Below are 16,793 nucleotides of genomic sequence, written 5' to 3'. Positions count from 1 at the left end.
CGGGCAGCAAGGCAGGCTTTGACGTCACGCGCAGCGCGAGGTCTTGTAAACACGCCTGATGGAAACGGGCCGTAGCGCGACGCCAACGAGCCGCCTCGCGGCTAAAATCCATTAAAACCCGCCGGATCACCGGCTTGGCCTCCCCAACCCACCACTCCAGCACACTACAGTCACCTCGCCTAGTCTCGAGTAATTTGTGCCACCGATTGGTGAAACACGTCACAAAATGGTCGTCGTTCAATAAAGCACAATTAAATTTCCACAGAGTCGGTCGCCTGGGAATACAGAATTTAGGCAATAAAAGCTGGCAAAGGTAACCGGAATGATCAGAAAACAGCACGGGAAACATTTCCGTGCGGCAAATGCGGGCAGAAAGCGAGGCAGAAATGTAAATTCTGTCCAGGCGGCTGTGCCCCGTGGGATAAAAATGAGTATAGTGGGTGACGTCAGGGTTTAAAACACGCCACGTATCAACGAGCTGAAAACTGCGAATCAAATCGCCAAGCTCGCGACAAATGTTAGGACGAGGCACCTGATCGACAACATCTAAAACGCAATTAAAATCGCCGCCGACAACGAAAGCATCCACATTCCGGTGTAGCAGTGCACACAATTCCTGCCCATAAAAAACAGCCCTCGCCGGCTTATCGTTCCCAGACGGGGCATAAACGTTAACAAAGACAACGCCCAGTATAGTGCAACTAACAGCACGACCATTTGGTAAAATAGCAACGTCGGAAATAGCAAGGTCAGAACGGACTAAAATGGCAGTTCCTGCATTGGAATCCGGTAAAACATTGTCAACAACAATAAAGTCACTAAAATCGTGTAAAAAGACAAGTGCATCGCGCGTCACCTTTTGTTAAAAGACAACATGGCAGCGGTGATCACTTAAAAAGGCCTTAAAAGCCAGTAACTTGCACGGGTGGCTCAACTTGTTAAGATTAAAAGTGACAACATTCCACTGGCTAAAATCGTAAGTCATAGACTCACACAGTTAAAAGACACACACAAAAGTAAAAACACACAGAAAACATGGAATGTGCAGGTGCACGACAGAGGAGGGGGCACACAGGACACACACTATGTCTCCTCACCCTCCACAACATCCTCCGCCCACTCCGAAGGCTCGAAGGGGGAGAGGGGTGGCAGGGTGGCAGTAGCTGGCACGGCAGAAGCGACCGATACAGGATCCCTGACGGGCATCTGCACGTCGGAGGGAGGCACCGACACGCGGTCGTGGATAGAAGGACCAGCGCGACGTCGGTGGACATCCTCAGCCTTCCGTTTCGTCGACATAGGTGCCGCAGTCACAGCCGAGACTGTGTCAGGCGCTAAAACAGGCACGTCTACAGAGGCTGGTTGACTTAACACAGTCCGCAGATGGCGAACAGCAACGTCACGTTGCTGCGCCGCATCGCTCAGATCAGCGGACTGCGCGTGGCGAGAGGAGGCCCGCTGCGGCTGTTGTTGCTGTTTGCGCGGCGGCTGGCGCCCGGAGCCGGAAGCCTGAGGCGGCCGTAGCTCCACGTCGAGGTCGCGCCGCGCGGAACGGCGTTGCGACGCCCAAGAAGAGGCGGGGGAGCGCCCTACCGGGGACGGACTACGGTCACGCCGCGTGAAACCCCTGTCGTAAGAAGGGGAGCTACTGGCACTGCGGAAGCGTTGCCTACTGGAACTCCGAGAACGAGCTTCATCCCGTTGCGGTTTTGGTTCCACAAAAACATGGCGTGATTCCGCAACAGGATTAGGCTCAGAAACATCAGAGGGTACAACGACGGGTGCAGGCACAGAAGGAGAGGGTGCCAACTGCGACACAATAGGTGCAACAGCGTCCGAAGTAGGGCGCGGAACAACATCGGTTACCGATGGCGGCACGGAGTCAGAGACAGTCTCCGACACAACAGCACCCACAACCGGTTGAAGAGCAGCAGGCACGTTTTCCGAAGCCGCGGACAAAGATTCCTGGCCGGTAGTCGCAAGAACAGAGACAGTAGCATCAGCAGACACATCCATCGCTTCTGCGGCGGCAGCAAGATTAACATCTGCCGCCGCACGCCGCGCGGGCGCGGGGAGGGGGGGGGGGGGGGGCGGAACCCAAGACCGTAGCAGCGACGGAAGCAAAACTAGCTCCTTGCAAATTGGCCTCAAGTGGTAGCTGAACAGGCCGTTTGCGCTTCGGACAATCCTGCCGATAATGTCCGACACCGTTACAAAATGAGCAAGTCTGTGGCTGGCCACTGTACGTGACAAACGCACGGTGGCCGTTTACCAAAATAAAAGACGGAATATGCTGCCTGACCACCATCTTAACACTGCGCACACCGTTCTCGACTTGAAATATGTACGCAGACGACCATTTCTCTTTCACTACAGATAGAACAGTGCCATAAGGCCGCAAGTGACGAGAAATAGTGTCGTTGCGAATTTCACACGGGAGGTTAAATATTCGTATTTGTCGAAGACCAAAACCAGCATGAGACGCAGTGACATTACTAATATTTCCGTTAAGGTGTCGAAATCTACGAACACCGTCATTAACAGAAACAACAGCATCACACAGATCGGGAGATTTCAGTTTCAAGAACACAGAATTTAAAAACGTATCGAACTGAATACCGAGCACATCAGTAGTAGACAACAACAAGTCCTCAAGTAACCAACGATGGATCTCGAAAGCCGACGGTTTCTCTACGGAACGATCAAACTCGCACTGAATATTATTCTGTCGCTCTTCACTTTCATCGTAAAGGATATCCATGACTTACAGTTCAGTAGAAAGAAAGAAAACCACGAGGCAGAGGGAGCAGAGGACACGCGAGGCGCCGCCGGCCCAGTCGCACGAGGTAAACACAGCACGCCAGGCACCGAGGTGTTGGCTGGCGCGCGGCCGACCGGCGTATAAATGAAAGAAGCCAAGAGCACGTCGAGTTCCCAGCCGAGCACGCATCCAAGTACTACCCACGGCCAACGATTCTTAACGCCGGTGAACAGATGAGAACCGCTGCACTACGCGCGGTATGGCCGTTGGCGACAGTATCGCGCGACGTGTAGACACCTTACTTCTTGTGAAGATCGCTTGTTATTTACTTGGCAGTGTCTCGCTGGAGGAAGCATTGTCTTTTAGGGGAGAAAAATGAAACGGCACTTGGTGCGGTCGAATACGTAGCCTTTGTGTTCACAGCACGACGCTCTAACTTACTCAGCTATCGAGCTACGCAATGTGGCACGTCTGCAGCCCAATACCCGATCCACCGTCTCATCCACCTTTATTACTGCCCTGACACTCATTTACACACATATCTGCTTTCGTTCACGTTTGCTCGCCTGATGCTTGGACCCCAAAAACCACAACACAAAGATATCGTAAATGCCGTGAGAATAACCAAGACTCAGCAAACAAAAGTATGTTCGGCTACCGTGAATCGAATCCGGGCCTCGTGGCTGAAAGCCATGTCTCCTAACAGCTTTCCATTCTTTCTGACCGCCAGACAATCAGACTTGCAAGGCAAGCACCATAGTCACTGCCGTTTCTAGTAGTATCTGTGGAACCTGTTCCCGCGTAATTCACTTGTTTTCCCGCATGTACGACGTTGGTAGTTTTGGAATATCTAAAATGCATTGTCAGATGTGGGGTTCGAACCCACGCTCCCCTTAGGGAACCAGAGCTTAAATCTGGCGCCTTAGACCGTTCGTCCAATCCGACGTGTGAATGCTAAGTCTCTACTACCGTCCTTTCTAGGAATATCTCCAGAGCCTGACGGCGAAATTAGCGTGTTTTCTTTCCTTGTGTGAAGGAATTACGTTGGTTTTAGAGTATTTAAAACGAGTTGTCAGATGTGAGGTTGCACCACAAACCTCCCTTTCGGGAACCACAGCTTAAACATGGTGCCTTAAACCATTGTTTTCCGTCGCCATCTGTCTTGAGTGGAACGAGCAGAACTGTAGTTATCAATATTCACATTGACGCAGAGAAAACAAAAAACGACACAAAAGGCCGTTACCTAGCAACGGCTACGCTGTGCATTTCGCCCTCAGGGGAAGCTAATGATATGCTCCAGGCGAGCATCAAACTAACCAACTTAATATTGTGATACTTAGGCGCTTTCTACTTCTGGATTGGCACACATATGCTGCATCGTCTCTGGATCATCAGTAAGTACGTCACATTAGATATTTGTTTTATCGCCCTGCTGTAAATTAAAGGGCAGGTTTTCAACGGCTGTCAGTTCTGCTTCTAGCTTCACTACATCGCCCTAGCAGCACCTACGCACTGCGTTCAGATGTGCTCACCTCCGCCCTGGCGTTGAGCGCCTACAGCGCCATCGCCTTCGGCCTCTGGTGGCAGGAGGGTAGCCGACACATGAGGGCGTGGGTGGGACGCAGCACAACGCGGTGGTGGTGTAACGGTCAGCATGGTTGCTTCCCAAGCAGTTGATCCGGGTTCGATTCCCGGCCACCGCACAAAACGTACCTTTTTCTTCTACGGGTATTCCACGTAACGAAACGCGATCTTCGAAACTGTGAACTGTCGCGGTACGAATAGTTTTCCTTCGCCCCTCGTCTCAGTCCGTGCTGCCATGGCGCTAGTCTGCGGGTTTCGTTTCTCAGCATCGTGTGTCTCCATGTGTCGACTTGTCTCGACTTTGCTCGGCTGACGCGAAAGCTGACGCTTGGAAATGGGCATATATGTAGAGGGCAGGTGCGAGAAACGACTGGGAGAGATCAAAAATCGACAAACACACGACAGAATCTTTCATTTTATTGTGGCCACAGATTCGCCCCTTAGTGTACCGAGAGGTAAGAGTGGCGCCAGCGTGCGGGACCGCATCATTATCGCTAAGCAACAGCGAAACCGAAGGAAAAATGCAAAATGAAAGAAGCGAACAGCACATCGAGTTCCCAGCCGAGCACGCATCCAAGTACTAACCACGGCCAACGAATCTTAACGCCGGTGAACATACGAGAACCGCTGCACTACGCGCGGTATGGCCGTTGGCGACAGTATCGCGCAACGTGTAAACATCTTACTTCTTGTGAAGATCGCTTGTTATTTACCTGGCAGTGTCACGCTGGAGGAAGCATTGTCTTTTAGGGGAGAAAAATGAAACGGCACTTGGTGCGGTCGAATACGTGGCCTTTGTGTTCACAGCACGACGCTCTAACTTACTCAGCTATCGAGCTACGCAATGTGGCACGTCTGCAGTCCAATACCCGATCCACCGTCTCATCCACCTTTATTACTGCCCTGACACTCATTTAAACACATATCTGCTTTCCTTCACGTTTGCTCGCCTGATGCTTGGACCCCAAAAACCACAACACAAAGATATCGTAAATGCTGTGAGAATAACCAAGACACAGCAAGCAAAAGTATGTTCGGCTACCGGGAATCGAATCCTGGCCTCGTGGCGAAAGCCATGTCTCCTAGCAGCTTTCCATTCTTTCTGACCGCCAGACAATCAGACTTGCAAGGCAAGCACCATAGTCACTGCCGTCTCTAGTAGTATCTGTGGAACCTGTTCCCGCGTAATTTACTTGTTTTCCCGCATGTATGAAATTGGTAGTTTTGGAATATCTAAAATGCATTGTCAGATGTGGGGTTCGAACCCACGCTCGCCTTAGGGAACCAGAGCTTAAATCTGGCGCCTTAGACCGCTCGGCCAATCTGACGTGTGAGCGCAAAGTCTCTACTACCGTCCTTTCAAGGAATATCTCCAGAGCCTGACGGCGAAATTAGCGTGTTTTCTTTCCTTGTGTGAAGGAATTACGTTGGTTTTAGAGTATTTAAAACGAGTTGTCAGATGTGAGGTTGCACCACAAACCTCCCTTTCGGGAACCACAGCTTAAACATGGTGCCTTAAACCATTGTTTTCCGTCGCCATCTGTCTTGAGTGGAACGAGCAGAACTGTAGTTATCAATATTCACATTGACGCAGAGAAAACAAAAAACGACACAAAAGGCCGTTACCTAGCAACGGCTACGCTGTGCATTTCGCCCTCAGGGGAAGCTAATGATATGCTCCAGGCGAGCATCAAACTAACCAACTTAATATTGTGATACTTAGGCGCTTTCTACTTCTGGATTGGCACACATATGCTGCATCGTCTCTGGATCATCAGTAAGTACGTCACATTAGATATTTGTTTTATCGCCCTGCTGTAAATTAAAGGGCAGTTTTTCAACGGCTGTCAGTTCTGCTTCTAGCTTCACTACATCGCCCTAGCAGCACCTACGCACTGCGTTCAGATGTGCTCACCTCCGCCCTGGCGTTGAGCGCCTACAGCGCCATCGCCTTCGGCCTCTGGTGGCAGGAGGGTAGCCGACACATGAGGGCGTGGGTGGGACGCAGCACAACGCGGTGGTGGTGTAACGGTCAGCATGGTTGCTTCCCAAGCAGTTGATCCGGGTTCGATTCCCGGCCACCGCACAAAACGTACCTTTTTCTTCTACGGGTATTCCACGTAACGAAACGCGATCTTCGAAACTGTGAACTGTCGCGGTACGAATAGTTTTCCTTCGCCCCTCGTCTCAGTCCGTGCTGCCATGGCGCTAGTCTGCGGGTTTCGTTTCTCAGCATCGTGTGTCTCCATGTGTCGACTTGTCTCGACTTTGCTCGGCTGACGCGAAAGCTGACGCTTGGAAATGGGCATATATGTAGAGGGCAGGTGCGAGAAACGACTGGGAGAGATCAAAAATCGACAAACACACGACAGAATCTTTCATTTTATTGTGGCCACAGATTCGCCCCTTAGTGTACCGAGAGGTAAGAGTGGCGCCAGCGTGCGGGACCGCATCATTATCGCTAAGCAACAGCGAAACCGAAGGAAAAATGCAAAATGAAAGAAGCGAACAGCACATCGAGTTCCCAGCCGAGCACGCATCCAAGTACTAACCACGGCCAACGAATCTTAACGCCGGTGAACATACGAGAACCGCTGCACTACGCGCGGTATGGCCGTTGGCGACAGTATCGCGCAACGTGTAAACATCTTACTTCTTGTGAAGATCGCTTGTTATTTACCTGGCAGTGTCACGCTGGAGGAAGCATTGTCTTTTAGGGGAGAAAAATGAAACGGCACTTGGTGCGGTCGAATACGTGGCCTTTGTGTTCACAGCACGACGCTCTAACTTACTCAGCTATCGAGCTACGCAATGTGGCACGTCTGCAGTCCAATACCCGATCCACCGTCTCATCCACCTTTATTACTGCCCTGACACTCATTTAAACACATATCTGCTTTCCTTCACGTTTGCTCGCCTGATGCTTGGACCCCAAAAACCACAACACAAAGATATCGTAAATGCTGTGAGAATAACCAAGACACAGCAAGCAAAAGTATGTTCGGCTACCGGGAATCGAATCCTGGCCTCGTGGCGAAAGCCATGTCTCCTAGCAGCTTTCCATTCTTTCTGACCGCCAGACAATCAGACTTGCAAGGCAAGCACCATAGTCACTGCCGTCTCTAGTAGTATCTGTGGAACCTGTTCCCGCGTAATTTACTTGTTTTCCCGCATGTATGAAATTGGTAGTTTTGGAATATCTAAAATGCATTGTCAGATGTGGGGTTCGAACCCACGCTCGCCTTAGGGAACCAGAGCTTAAATCTGGCGCCTTAGACCGCTCGGCCAATCTGACGTGTGAGCGCAAAGTCTCTACTACCGTCCTTTCAAGGAATATCTCCAGAGCCTGACGGCGAAATTAGCGTGTTTTCTTTCCTTGTGTGAAGGAATTACGTTGGTTTTAGAGTATTTAAAACGAGTTGTCAGATGTGAGGTTGCACCACAAACCTCCCTTTCGGGAACCACAGCTTAAACATGGTGCCTTAAACCATTGTTTTCCGTCGCCATCTGTCTTGAGTGGAACGAGCAGAACTGTAGTTATCAATATTCACATTGACGCAGAGAAAACAAAAAACGACACAAAAGGCCGTTACCTAGCAACGGCTACGCTGTGCATTTCGCCCTCAGGGGAAGCTAATGATATGCTCCAGGCGAGCATCAAACTAACCAACTTAATATTGTGATACTTAGGCGCTTTCTACTTCTGGATTGGCACACATATGCTGCATCGTCTCTGGATCATCAGTAAGTACGTCACATTAGATATTTGTTTTATCGCCCTGCTGTAAATTAAAGGGCAGTTTTTCAACGGCTGTCAGTTCTGCTTCTAGCTTCACTACATCGCCCTAGCAGCACCTACGCACTGCGTTCAGATGTGCTCACCTCCGCCCTGGCGTTGAGCGCCTACAGCGCCATCGCCTTCGGCCTCTGGTGGCAGGAGGGTAGCCGACACATGAGGGCGTGGGTGGGACGCAGCACAACGCGGTGGTGGTGTAACGGTCAGCATGGTTGCTTCCCAAGCAGTTGATCCGGGTTCGATTCCCGGCCACCGCACAAAACGTACCTTTTTCTTCTACGGGTATTCCACGTAACGAAACGCGATCTTCGAAACTGTGAACTGTCGCGGTACGAATAGTTTTCCTTCGCCCCTCGTCTCAGTCCGTGCTGCCATGGCGCTAGTCTGCGGGTTTCGTTTCTCAGCATCGTGTGTCTCCATGTGTCGACTTGTCTCGACTTTGCTCGGCTGACGCGAAAGCTGACGCTTGGAAATGGGCATATATGTAGAGGGCAGGTGCGAGAAACGACTGGGAGAGATCAAAAATCGACAAACACACGACAGAATCTTTCATTTTATTGTGGCCACAGATTCGCCCCTTAGTGTACCGAGAGGTAAGAGTGGCGCCAGCGTGCGGGACCGCATCATTATCGCTAAGCAACAGCGAAACCGAAGGAAAAATGCAAAATGAAAGAAGCGAACAGCACATCGAGTTCCCAGCCGAGCACGCATCCAAGTACTAACCACAGCCAACGAATCTTAACGCCGGTGAACATACGAGAACCGCTGCACTACGCGCGGTATGGCCATTGGCGACAGTATCGCGCAACGTGTAAACATCTTACTTCTTGTGAAGATCGCTTGTTATTTACCTGGCAGTGTCACGCTGGAGGAAGCATTGTCTTTTAGGGGAGAAAAATGAAACGGCACTTGGTGCGGTCGAATACGTGGCCTTTGTGTTCACAGCACGACGCTCTAACTTACTCAGCTATCGAGCTACGCAATGTGGCACGTCTGCAGTCCAATACCCGATCCACCGTCTCATCCACCTTTATTACTGCCCTGACACTCATTTAAACACATATCTGCTTTCCTTCACGTTTGCTCGCCTGATGCTTGGACCCCAAAAACCACAACACAAAGATATCGTAAATGCTGTGAGAATAACCAAGACACAGCAAGCAAAAGTATGTTCGGCTACCGGGAATCGAATCCTGGCCTCGTGGCGAAAGCCATGTCTCCTAGCAGCTTTCCATTCTTTCTGACCGCCAGACAATCAGACTTGCAAGGCAAGCACCATAGTCACTGCCGTCTCTAGTAGTATCTGTGGAACCTGTTCCCGCGTAATTTACTTGTTTTCCCGCATGTATGAAATTGGTAGTTTTGGAATATCTAAAATGCATTGTCAGATGTGGGGTTCGAACCCACGCTCGCCTTAGGGAACCAGAGCTTAAATCTGGCGCCTTAGACCGCTCGGCCAATCTGACGTGTGAGCGCAAAGTCTCTACTACCGTCCTTTCAAGGAATATCTCCAGAGCCTGACGGCGAAATTAGCGTGTTTTCTTTCCTTGTGTGAAGGAATTACGTTGGTTTTAGAGTATTTAAAACGAGTTGTCAGATGTGAGGTTGCACCACAAACCTCCCTTTCGGGAACCACAGCTTAAACATGGTGCCTTAAACCATTGTTTTCCGTCGCCATCTGTCTTGAGTGGAACGAGCAGAACTGTAGTTATCAATATTCACATTGACGCAGAGAAAACAAAAAACGACACAAAAGGCCGTTACCTAGCAACGGCTACGCTGTGCATTTCGCCCTCAGGGGAAGCTAATGATATGCTCCAGGCGAGCATCAAACTAACCAACTTAATATTGTGATACTTAGGCGCTTTCTACTTCTGGATTGGCACACATATGCTGCATCGTCTCTGGATCATCAGTAAGTACGTCACATTAGATATTTGTTTTATCGCCCTGCTGTAAATTAAAGGGCAGTTTTTCAACGGCTGTCAGTTCTGCTTCTAGCTTCACTACATCGCCCTAGCAGCACCTACGCACTGCGTTCAGATGTGCTCACCTCCGCCCTGGCGTTGAGCGCCTACAGCGCCATCGCCTTCGGCCTCTGGTGGCAGGAGGGTAGCCGACACATGAGGGCGTGGGTGGGACGCAGCACAACGCGGTGGTGGTGTAACGGTCAGCATGGTTGCTTCCCAAGCAGTTGATCCGGGTTCGATTCCCGGCCACCGCACAAAACGTACCTTTTTCTTCTACGGGTATTCCACGTAACGAAACGCGATCTTCGAAACTGTGAACTGTCGCGGTACGAATAGTTTTCCTTCGCCCCTCGTCTCAGTCCGTGCTGCCATGGCGCTAGTCTGCGGGTTTCGTTTCTCAGCATCGTGTGTCTCCATGTCTCGACTTTGCTCGGCTGACGCGAAAGCTGACGCTTGGAAATGGGCATATATGTAGAGGGCAGGTGCGAGAAACGACTGGGAGAGATCAAAAATCGACAAACACACGACAGAATCTTTCATTTTATTGTGGCCACAGATTCGCCCCTTAGTGTACCGAGAGGTAAGAGTGGCGCCAGCGTGCGGGACCGCATCATTATCGCTAAGCAACAGCGAAACCGAAGGAAAAATGCAAAATGAAAGAAGCGAACAGCACATCGAGTTCCCAGCCGAGCACGCATCCAAGTACTAACCACGGCCAACGAATCTTAACGCCGGTGAACATACGAGAACCGCTGCACTACGCGCGGTATGGCCGTTGGCGACAGTATCGCGCAACGTGTAAACATCTTACTTCTTGTGAAGATCGCTTGTTATTTACCTGGCAGTGTCACGCTGGAGGAAGCATTGTCTTTTAGGGGAGAAAAATGAAACGGCACTTGGTGCGGTCGAATACGTGGCCTTTGTGTTCACAGCACGACGCTCTAACTTACTCAGCTATCGAGCTACGCAATGTGGCACGTCTGCAGTCCAATACCCGATCCACCGTCTCATCCACCTTTATTACTGCCCTGACACTCATTTAAACACATATCTGCTTTCCTTCACGTTTGCTCGCCTGATGCTTGGACCCCAAAAACCACAACACAAAGATATCGTAAATGCTGTGAGAATAACCAAGACACAGCAAGCAAAAGTATGTTCGGCTACCGGGAATCGAATCCTGGCCTCGTGGCGAAAGCCATGTCTCCTAGCAGCTTTCCATTCTTTCTGACCGCCAGACAATCAGACTTGCAAGGCAAGCACCATAGTCACTGCCGTCTCTAGTAGTATCTGTGGAACCTGTTCCCGCGTAATTTACTTGTTTTCCCGCATGTATGAAATTGGTAGTTTTGGAATATCTAAAATGCATTGTCAGATGTGGGGTTCGAACCCACGCTCGCCTTAGGGAACCAGAGCTTAAATCTGGCGCCTTAGACCGCTCGGCCAATCTGACGTGTGAGCGCAAAGTCTCTACTACCGTCCTTTCAAGGAATATCTCCAGAGCCTGACGGCGAAATTAGCGTGTTTTCTTTCCTTGTGTGAAGGAATTACGTTGGTTTTAGAGTATTTAAAACGAGTTGTCAGATGTGAGGTTGCACCACAAACCTCCCTTTCGGGAACCACAGCTTAAACATGGTGCCTTAAACCATTGTTTTCCGTCGCCATCTGTCTTGAGTGGAACGAGCAGAACTGTAGTTATCAATATTCACATTGACGCAGAGAAAACAAAAAACGACACAAAAGGCCGTTACCTAGCAACGGCTACGCTGTGCATTTCGCCCTCAGGGGAAGCTAATGATATGCTCCAGGCGAGCATCAAACTAACCAACTTAATATTGTGATACTTAGGCGCTTTCTACTTCTGGATTGGCACACATATGCTGCATCGTCTCTGGATCATCAGTAAGTACGTCACATTAGATATTTGTTTTATCGCCCTGCTGTAAATTAAAGGGCAGTTTTTCAACGGCTGTCAGTTCTGCTTCTAGCTTCACTACATCGCCCTAGCAGCACCTACGCACTGCGTTCAGATGTGCTCACCTCCGCCCTGGCGTTGAGCGCCTACAGCGCCATCGCCTTCGGCCTCTGGTGGCAGGAGGGTAGCCGACACATGAGGGCGTGGGTGGGACGCAGCACAACGCGGTGGTGGTGTAACGGTCAGCATGGTTGCTTCCCAAGCAGTTGATCCGGGTTCGATTCCCGGCCACCGCACAAAACGTACCTTTTTCTTCTACGGGTATTCCACGTAACGAAACGCGATCTTCGAAACTGTGAACTGTCGCGGTACGAATAGTTTTCCTTCGCCCCTCGTCTCAGTCCGTGCTGCCATGGCGCTAGTCTGCGGGTTTCGTTTCTCAGCATCGTGTGTCTCCATGTGTCGACTTGTCTCGACTTTGCTCGGCTGACGCGAAAGCTGACGCTTGGAAATGGGCATATATGTAGAGGGCAGGTGCGAGAAACGACTGGGAGAGATCAAAAATCGACAAACACACGACAGAATCTTTCATTTTATTGTGGCCACAGATTCGCCCCTTAGTGTACCGAGAGGTAAGAGTGGCGCCAGCGTGCGGGACCGCATCATTATCGCTAAGCAACAGCGAAACCGAAGGAAAAATGCAAAATGAAAGAAGCGAACAGCACATCGAGTTCCCAGCCGAGCACGCATCCAAGTACTAACCACAGCCAACGAATCTTAACGCCGGTGAACATACGAGAACCGCTGCACTACGCGCGGTATGGCCATTGGCGACAGTATCGCGCAACGTGTAAACATCTTACTTCTTGTGAAGATCGCTTGTTATTTACCTGGCAGTGTCACGCTGGAGGAAGCATTGTCTTTTAGGGGAGAAAAATGAAACGGCACTTGGTGCGGTCGAATACGTGGCCTTTGTGTTCACAGCACGACGCTCTAACTTACTCAGCTATCGAGCTACGCAATGTGGCACGTCTGCAGTCCAATACCCGATCCACCGTCTCATCCACCTTTATTACTGCCCTGACACTCATTTAAACACATATCTGCTTTCCTTCACGTTTGCTCGCCTGATGCTTGGACCCCAAAAACCACAACACAAAGATATCGTAAATGCTGTGAGAATAACCAAGACACAGCAAGCAAAAGTATGTTCGGCTACCGGGAATCGAATCCTGGCCTCGTGGCGAAAGCCATGTCTCCTAGCAGCTTTCCATTCTTTCTGACCGCCAGACAATCAGACTTGCAAGGCAAGCACCATAGTCACTGCCGTCTCTAGTAGTATCTGTGGAACCTGTTCCCGCGTAATTTACTTGTTTTCCCGCATGTATGAAATTGGTAGTTTTGGAATATCTAAAATGCATTGTCAGATGTGGGGTTCGAACCCACGCTCGCCTTAGGGAACCAGAGCTTAAATCTGGCGCCTTAGACCGCTCGGCCAATCTGACGTGTGAGCGCAAAGTCTCTACTACCGTCCTTTCAAGGAATATCTCCAGAGCCTGACGGCGAAATTAGCGTGTTTTCTTTCCTTGTGTGAAGGAATTACGTTGGTTTTAGAGTATTTAAAACGAGTTGTCAGATGTGAGGTTGCACCACAAACCTCCCTTTCGGGAACCACAGCTTAAACATGGTGCCTTAAACCATTGTTTTCCGTCGCCATCTGTCTTGAGTGGAACGAGCAGAACTGTAGTTATCAATATTCACATTGACGCAGAGAAAACAAAAAACGACACAAAAGGCCGTTACCTAGCAACGGCTACGCTGTGCATTTCGCCCTCAGGGGAAGCTAATGATATGCTCCAGGCGAGCATCAAACTAACCAACTTAATATTGTGATACTTAGGCGCTTTCTACTTCTGGATTGGCACACATATGCTGCATCGTCTCTGGATCATCAGTAAGTACGTCACATTAGATATTTGTTTTATCGCCCTGCTGTAAATTAAAGGGCAGTTTTTCAACGGCTGTCAGTTCTGCTTCTAGCTTCACTACATCGCCCTAGCAGCACCTACGCACTGCGTTCAGATGTGCTCACCTCCGCCCTGGCGTTGAGCGCCTACAGCGCCATCGCCTTCGGCCTCTGGTGGCAGGAGGGTAGCCGACACATGAGGGCGTGGGTGGGACGCAGCACAACGCGGTGGTGGTGTAACGGTCAGCATGGTTGCTTCCCAAGCAGTTGATCCGGGTTCGATTCCCGGCCACCGCACAAAACGTACCTTTTTCTTCTACGGGTATTCCACGTAACGAAACGCGATCTTCGAAACTGTGAACTGTCGCGGTACGAATAGTTTTCCTTCGCCCCTCGTCTCAGTCCGTGCTGCCATGGCGCTAGTCTGCGGGTTTCGTTTCTCAGCATCGTGTGTCTCCATGTGTCGACTTGTCTCGACTTTGCTCGGCTGACGCGAAAGCTGACGCTTGGAAATGGGCATATATGTAGAGGGCAGGTGCGAGAAACGACTGGGAGAGATCAAAAATCGACAAACACACGACAGAATCTTTCATTTTATTGTGGCCACAGATTCGCCCCTTAGTGTACCGAGAGGTAAGAGTGGCGCCAGCGTGCGGGACCGCATCATTATCGCTAAGCAACAGCGAAACCGAAGGAAAAATGCAAAATGAAAGAAGCGAACAGCACATCGAGTTCCCAGCCGAGCACGCATCCAAGTACTAACCACAGCCAACGAATCTTAACGCCGGTGAACATACGAGAACCGCTGCACTACGCGCGGTATGGCCATTGGCGACAGTATCGCGCAACGTGTAAACATCTTACTTCTTGTGAAGATCGCTTGTTATTTACCTGGCAGTGTCACGCTGGAGGAAGCATTGTCTTTTAGGGGAGAAAAATGAAACGGCACTTGGTGCGGTCGAATACGTGGCCTTTGTGTTCACAGCACGACGCTCTAACTTACTCAGCTATCGAGCTACGCAATGTGGCACGTCTGCAGTCCAATACCCGATCCACCGTCTCATCCACCTTTATTACTGCCCTGACACTCATTTAAACACATATCTGCTTTCCTTCACGTTTGCTCGCCTGATGCTTGGACCCCAAAAACCACAACACAAAGATATCGTAAATGCTGTGAGAATAACCAAGACACAGCAAGCAAAAGTATGTTCGGCTACCGGGAATCGAATCCTGGCCTCGTGGCGAAAGCCATGTCTCCTAGCAGCTTTCCATTCTTTCTGACCGCCAGACAATCAGACTTGCAAGGCAAGCACCATAGTCACTGCCGTCTCTAGTAGTATCTGTGGAACCTGTTCCCGCGTAATTTACTTGTTTTCCCGCATGTATGAAATTGGTAGTTTTGGAATATCTAAAATGCATTGTCAGATGTGGGGTTCGAACCCACGCTCGCCTTAGGGAACCAGAGCTTAAATCTGGCGCCTTAGACCGCTCGGCCAATCTGACGTGTGAGCGCAAAGTCTCTACTACCGTCCTTTCAAGGAATATCTCCAGAGCCTGACGGCGAAATTAGCGTGTTTTCTTTCCTTGTGTGAAGGAATTACGTTGGTTTTAGAGTATTTAAAACGAGTTGTCAGATGTGAGGTTGCACCACAAACCTCCCTTTCGGGAACCACAGCTTAAACATGGTGCCTTAAACCATTGTTTTCCGTCGCCATCTGTCTTGAGTGGAACGAGCAGAACTGTAGTTATCAATATTCACATTGACGCAGAGAAAACAAAAAACGACACAAAAGGCCGTTACCTAGCAACGGCTACGCTGTGCATTTCGCCCTCAGGGGAAGCTAATGATATGCTCCAGGCGAGCATCAAACTAACCAACTTAATATTGTGATACTTAGGCGCTTTCTACTTCTGGATTGGCACACATATGCTGCATCGTCTCTGGATCATCAGTAAGTACGTCACATTAGATATTTGTTTTATCGCCCTGCTGTAAATTAAAGGGCAGTTTTTCAACGGCTGTCAGTTCTGCTTCTAGCTTCACTACATCGCCCTAGCAGCACCTACGCACTGCGTTCAGATGTGCTCACCTCCGCCCTGGCGTTGAGCGCCTACAGCGCCATCGCCTTCGGCCTCTGGTGGCAGGAGGGTAGCCGACACATGAGGGCGTGGGTGGGACGCAGCACAACGCGGTGGTGGTGTAACGGTCAGCATGGTTGCTTCCCAAGCAGTTGATCCGGGTTCGATTCCCGGCCACCGCACAAAACGTACCTTTTTCTTCTACGGGTATTCCACGTAACGAAACGCGATCTTCGAAACTGTGAACTGTCGCGGTACGAATAGTTTTCCTTCGCCCCTCGTCTCAGTCCGTGCTGCCATGGCGCTAGTCTGCGGGTTTCGTTTCTCAGCATCGTGTGTCTCCATGTGTCGACTTGTCTCGACTTTGCTCGGCTGACGCGAAAGCTGACGCTTGGAAATGGGCATATATGTAGAGGGCAGGTGCGAGAAACGACTGGGAGAGATCAAAAATCGACAAACACACGACAGAATCTTTCATTTTATTGTGGCCACAGATTCGCCCCTTAGTGTACCGAGAGGTAAGAGTGGCGCCAGCGTGCGGGACCGCATCATTATCGCTAAGCAACAGCGAAACCGAAGGAAAAATGCAAAATGAAAGAAGCGAACAGCACATCGAGTTCCCAGCCGAGCACGCATCCAAGTACTAACCACAGCCAACGAATCTTAACGCCGGTGAACATACGAGAACCGCTGCACTACGCGCGGTATGGCCATTGGCG

The 16,793-nt window shown here is 50.3% G+C and overlaps 14 non-coding genes across 14 annotated transcripts; 7 read left to right on the top strand and 7 right to left on the bottom strand.

Moving 5' to 3' along the window:
- Positions 1-3,622: 3,622 nt before the first annotated feature.
- Positions 3,623-3,706, bottom strand: Trnal-uaa (transfer RNA leucine (anticodon UAA)). Its single transcript has one exon. It is a non-coding gene; the product is annotated as a tRNA-Leu (tRNA).
- A 686-nt stretch (positions 3,707-4,392) lies between these two features.
- On the top strand, positions 4,393-4,464 carry Trnag-ccc (transfer RNA glycine (anticodon CCC)). Its single transcript has one exon. It is a non-coding gene; the product is annotated as a tRNA-Gly (tRNA).
- A 1,125-nt stretch (positions 4,465-5,589) lies between these two features.
- Trnal-uaa (transfer RNA leucine (anticodon UAA)) lies at positions 5,590-5,673 on the bottom strand. Its single transcript has one exon. It is a non-coding gene; the product is annotated as a tRNA-Leu (tRNA).
- A 686-nt stretch (positions 5,674-6,359) lies between these two features.
- Trnag-ccc (transfer RNA glycine (anticodon CCC)) lies at positions 6,360-6,431 on the top strand. Its single transcript has one exon. It is a non-coding gene; the product is annotated as a tRNA-Gly (tRNA).
- A 1,125-nt stretch (positions 6,432-7,556) lies between these two features.
- On the bottom strand, positions 7,557-7,640 carry Trnal-uaa (transfer RNA leucine (anticodon UAA)). Its single transcript has one exon. It is a non-coding gene; the product is annotated as a tRNA-Leu (tRNA).
- A 686-nt stretch (positions 7,641-8,326) lies between these two features.
- Positions 8,327-8,398, top strand: Trnag-ccc (transfer RNA glycine (anticodon CCC)). Its single transcript has one exon. It is a non-coding gene; the product is annotated as a tRNA-Gly (tRNA).
- A 1,125-nt stretch (positions 8,399-9,523) lies between these two features.
- Positions 9,524-9,607, bottom strand: Trnal-uaa (transfer RNA leucine (anticodon UAA)). The gene has a single exon. It is a non-coding gene; the product is annotated as a tRNA-Leu (tRNA).
- A 686-nt stretch (positions 9,608-10,293) lies between these two features.
- Trnag-ccc (transfer RNA glycine (anticodon CCC)) lies at positions 10,294-10,365 on the top strand. Its single transcript has one exon. It is a non-coding gene; the product is annotated as a tRNA-Gly (tRNA).
- Positions 10,366-11,480: 1,115 nt separating this feature from the next.
- On the bottom strand, positions 11,481-11,564 carry Trnal-uaa (transfer RNA leucine (anticodon UAA)). The gene has a single exon. It is a non-coding gene; the product is annotated as a tRNA-Leu (tRNA).
- Positions 11,565-12,250: 686 nt separating this feature from the next.
- Trnag-ccc (transfer RNA glycine (anticodon CCC)) lies at positions 12,251-12,322 on the top strand. Its single transcript has one exon. It is a non-coding gene; the product is annotated as a tRNA-Gly (tRNA).
- Positions 12,323-13,447: 1,125 nt separating this feature from the next.
- Trnal-uaa (transfer RNA leucine (anticodon UAA)) lies at positions 13,448-13,531 on the bottom strand. The gene has a single exon. It is a non-coding gene; the product is annotated as a tRNA-Leu (tRNA).
- A 686-nt stretch (positions 13,532-14,217) lies between these two features.
- On the top strand, positions 14,218-14,289 carry Trnag-ccc (transfer RNA glycine (anticodon CCC)). Its single transcript has one exon. It is a non-coding gene; the product is annotated as a tRNA-Gly (tRNA).
- Positions 14,290-15,414: 1,125 nt separating this feature from the next.
- Trnal-uaa (transfer RNA leucine (anticodon UAA)) lies at positions 15,415-15,498 on the bottom strand. Its single transcript has one exon. It is a non-coding gene; the product is annotated as a tRNA-Leu (tRNA).
- A 686-nt stretch (positions 15,499-16,184) lies between these two features.
- Positions 16,185-16,256, top strand: Trnag-ccc (transfer RNA glycine (anticodon CCC)). The gene has a single exon. It is a non-coding gene; the product is annotated as a tRNA-Gly (tRNA).
- Positions 16,257-16,793: the final 537 nt, after the last annotated feature.

Source organism: Schistocerca serialis, chromosome 2 (genome assembly GCF_023864345.2).
Source record: "Schistocerca serialis cubense isolate TAMUIC-IGC-003099 chromosome 2, iqSchSeri2.2, whole genome shotgun sequence".
Classification (NCBI taxonomy): Eukaryota; Metazoa; Arthropoda; class Insecta; order Orthoptera; family Acrididae; genus Schistocerca; species Schistocerca serialis.
Note: the sequence above shows the minus strand (reverse complement) of the source record. Positions and strands in the feature narration are given on the sequence as shown.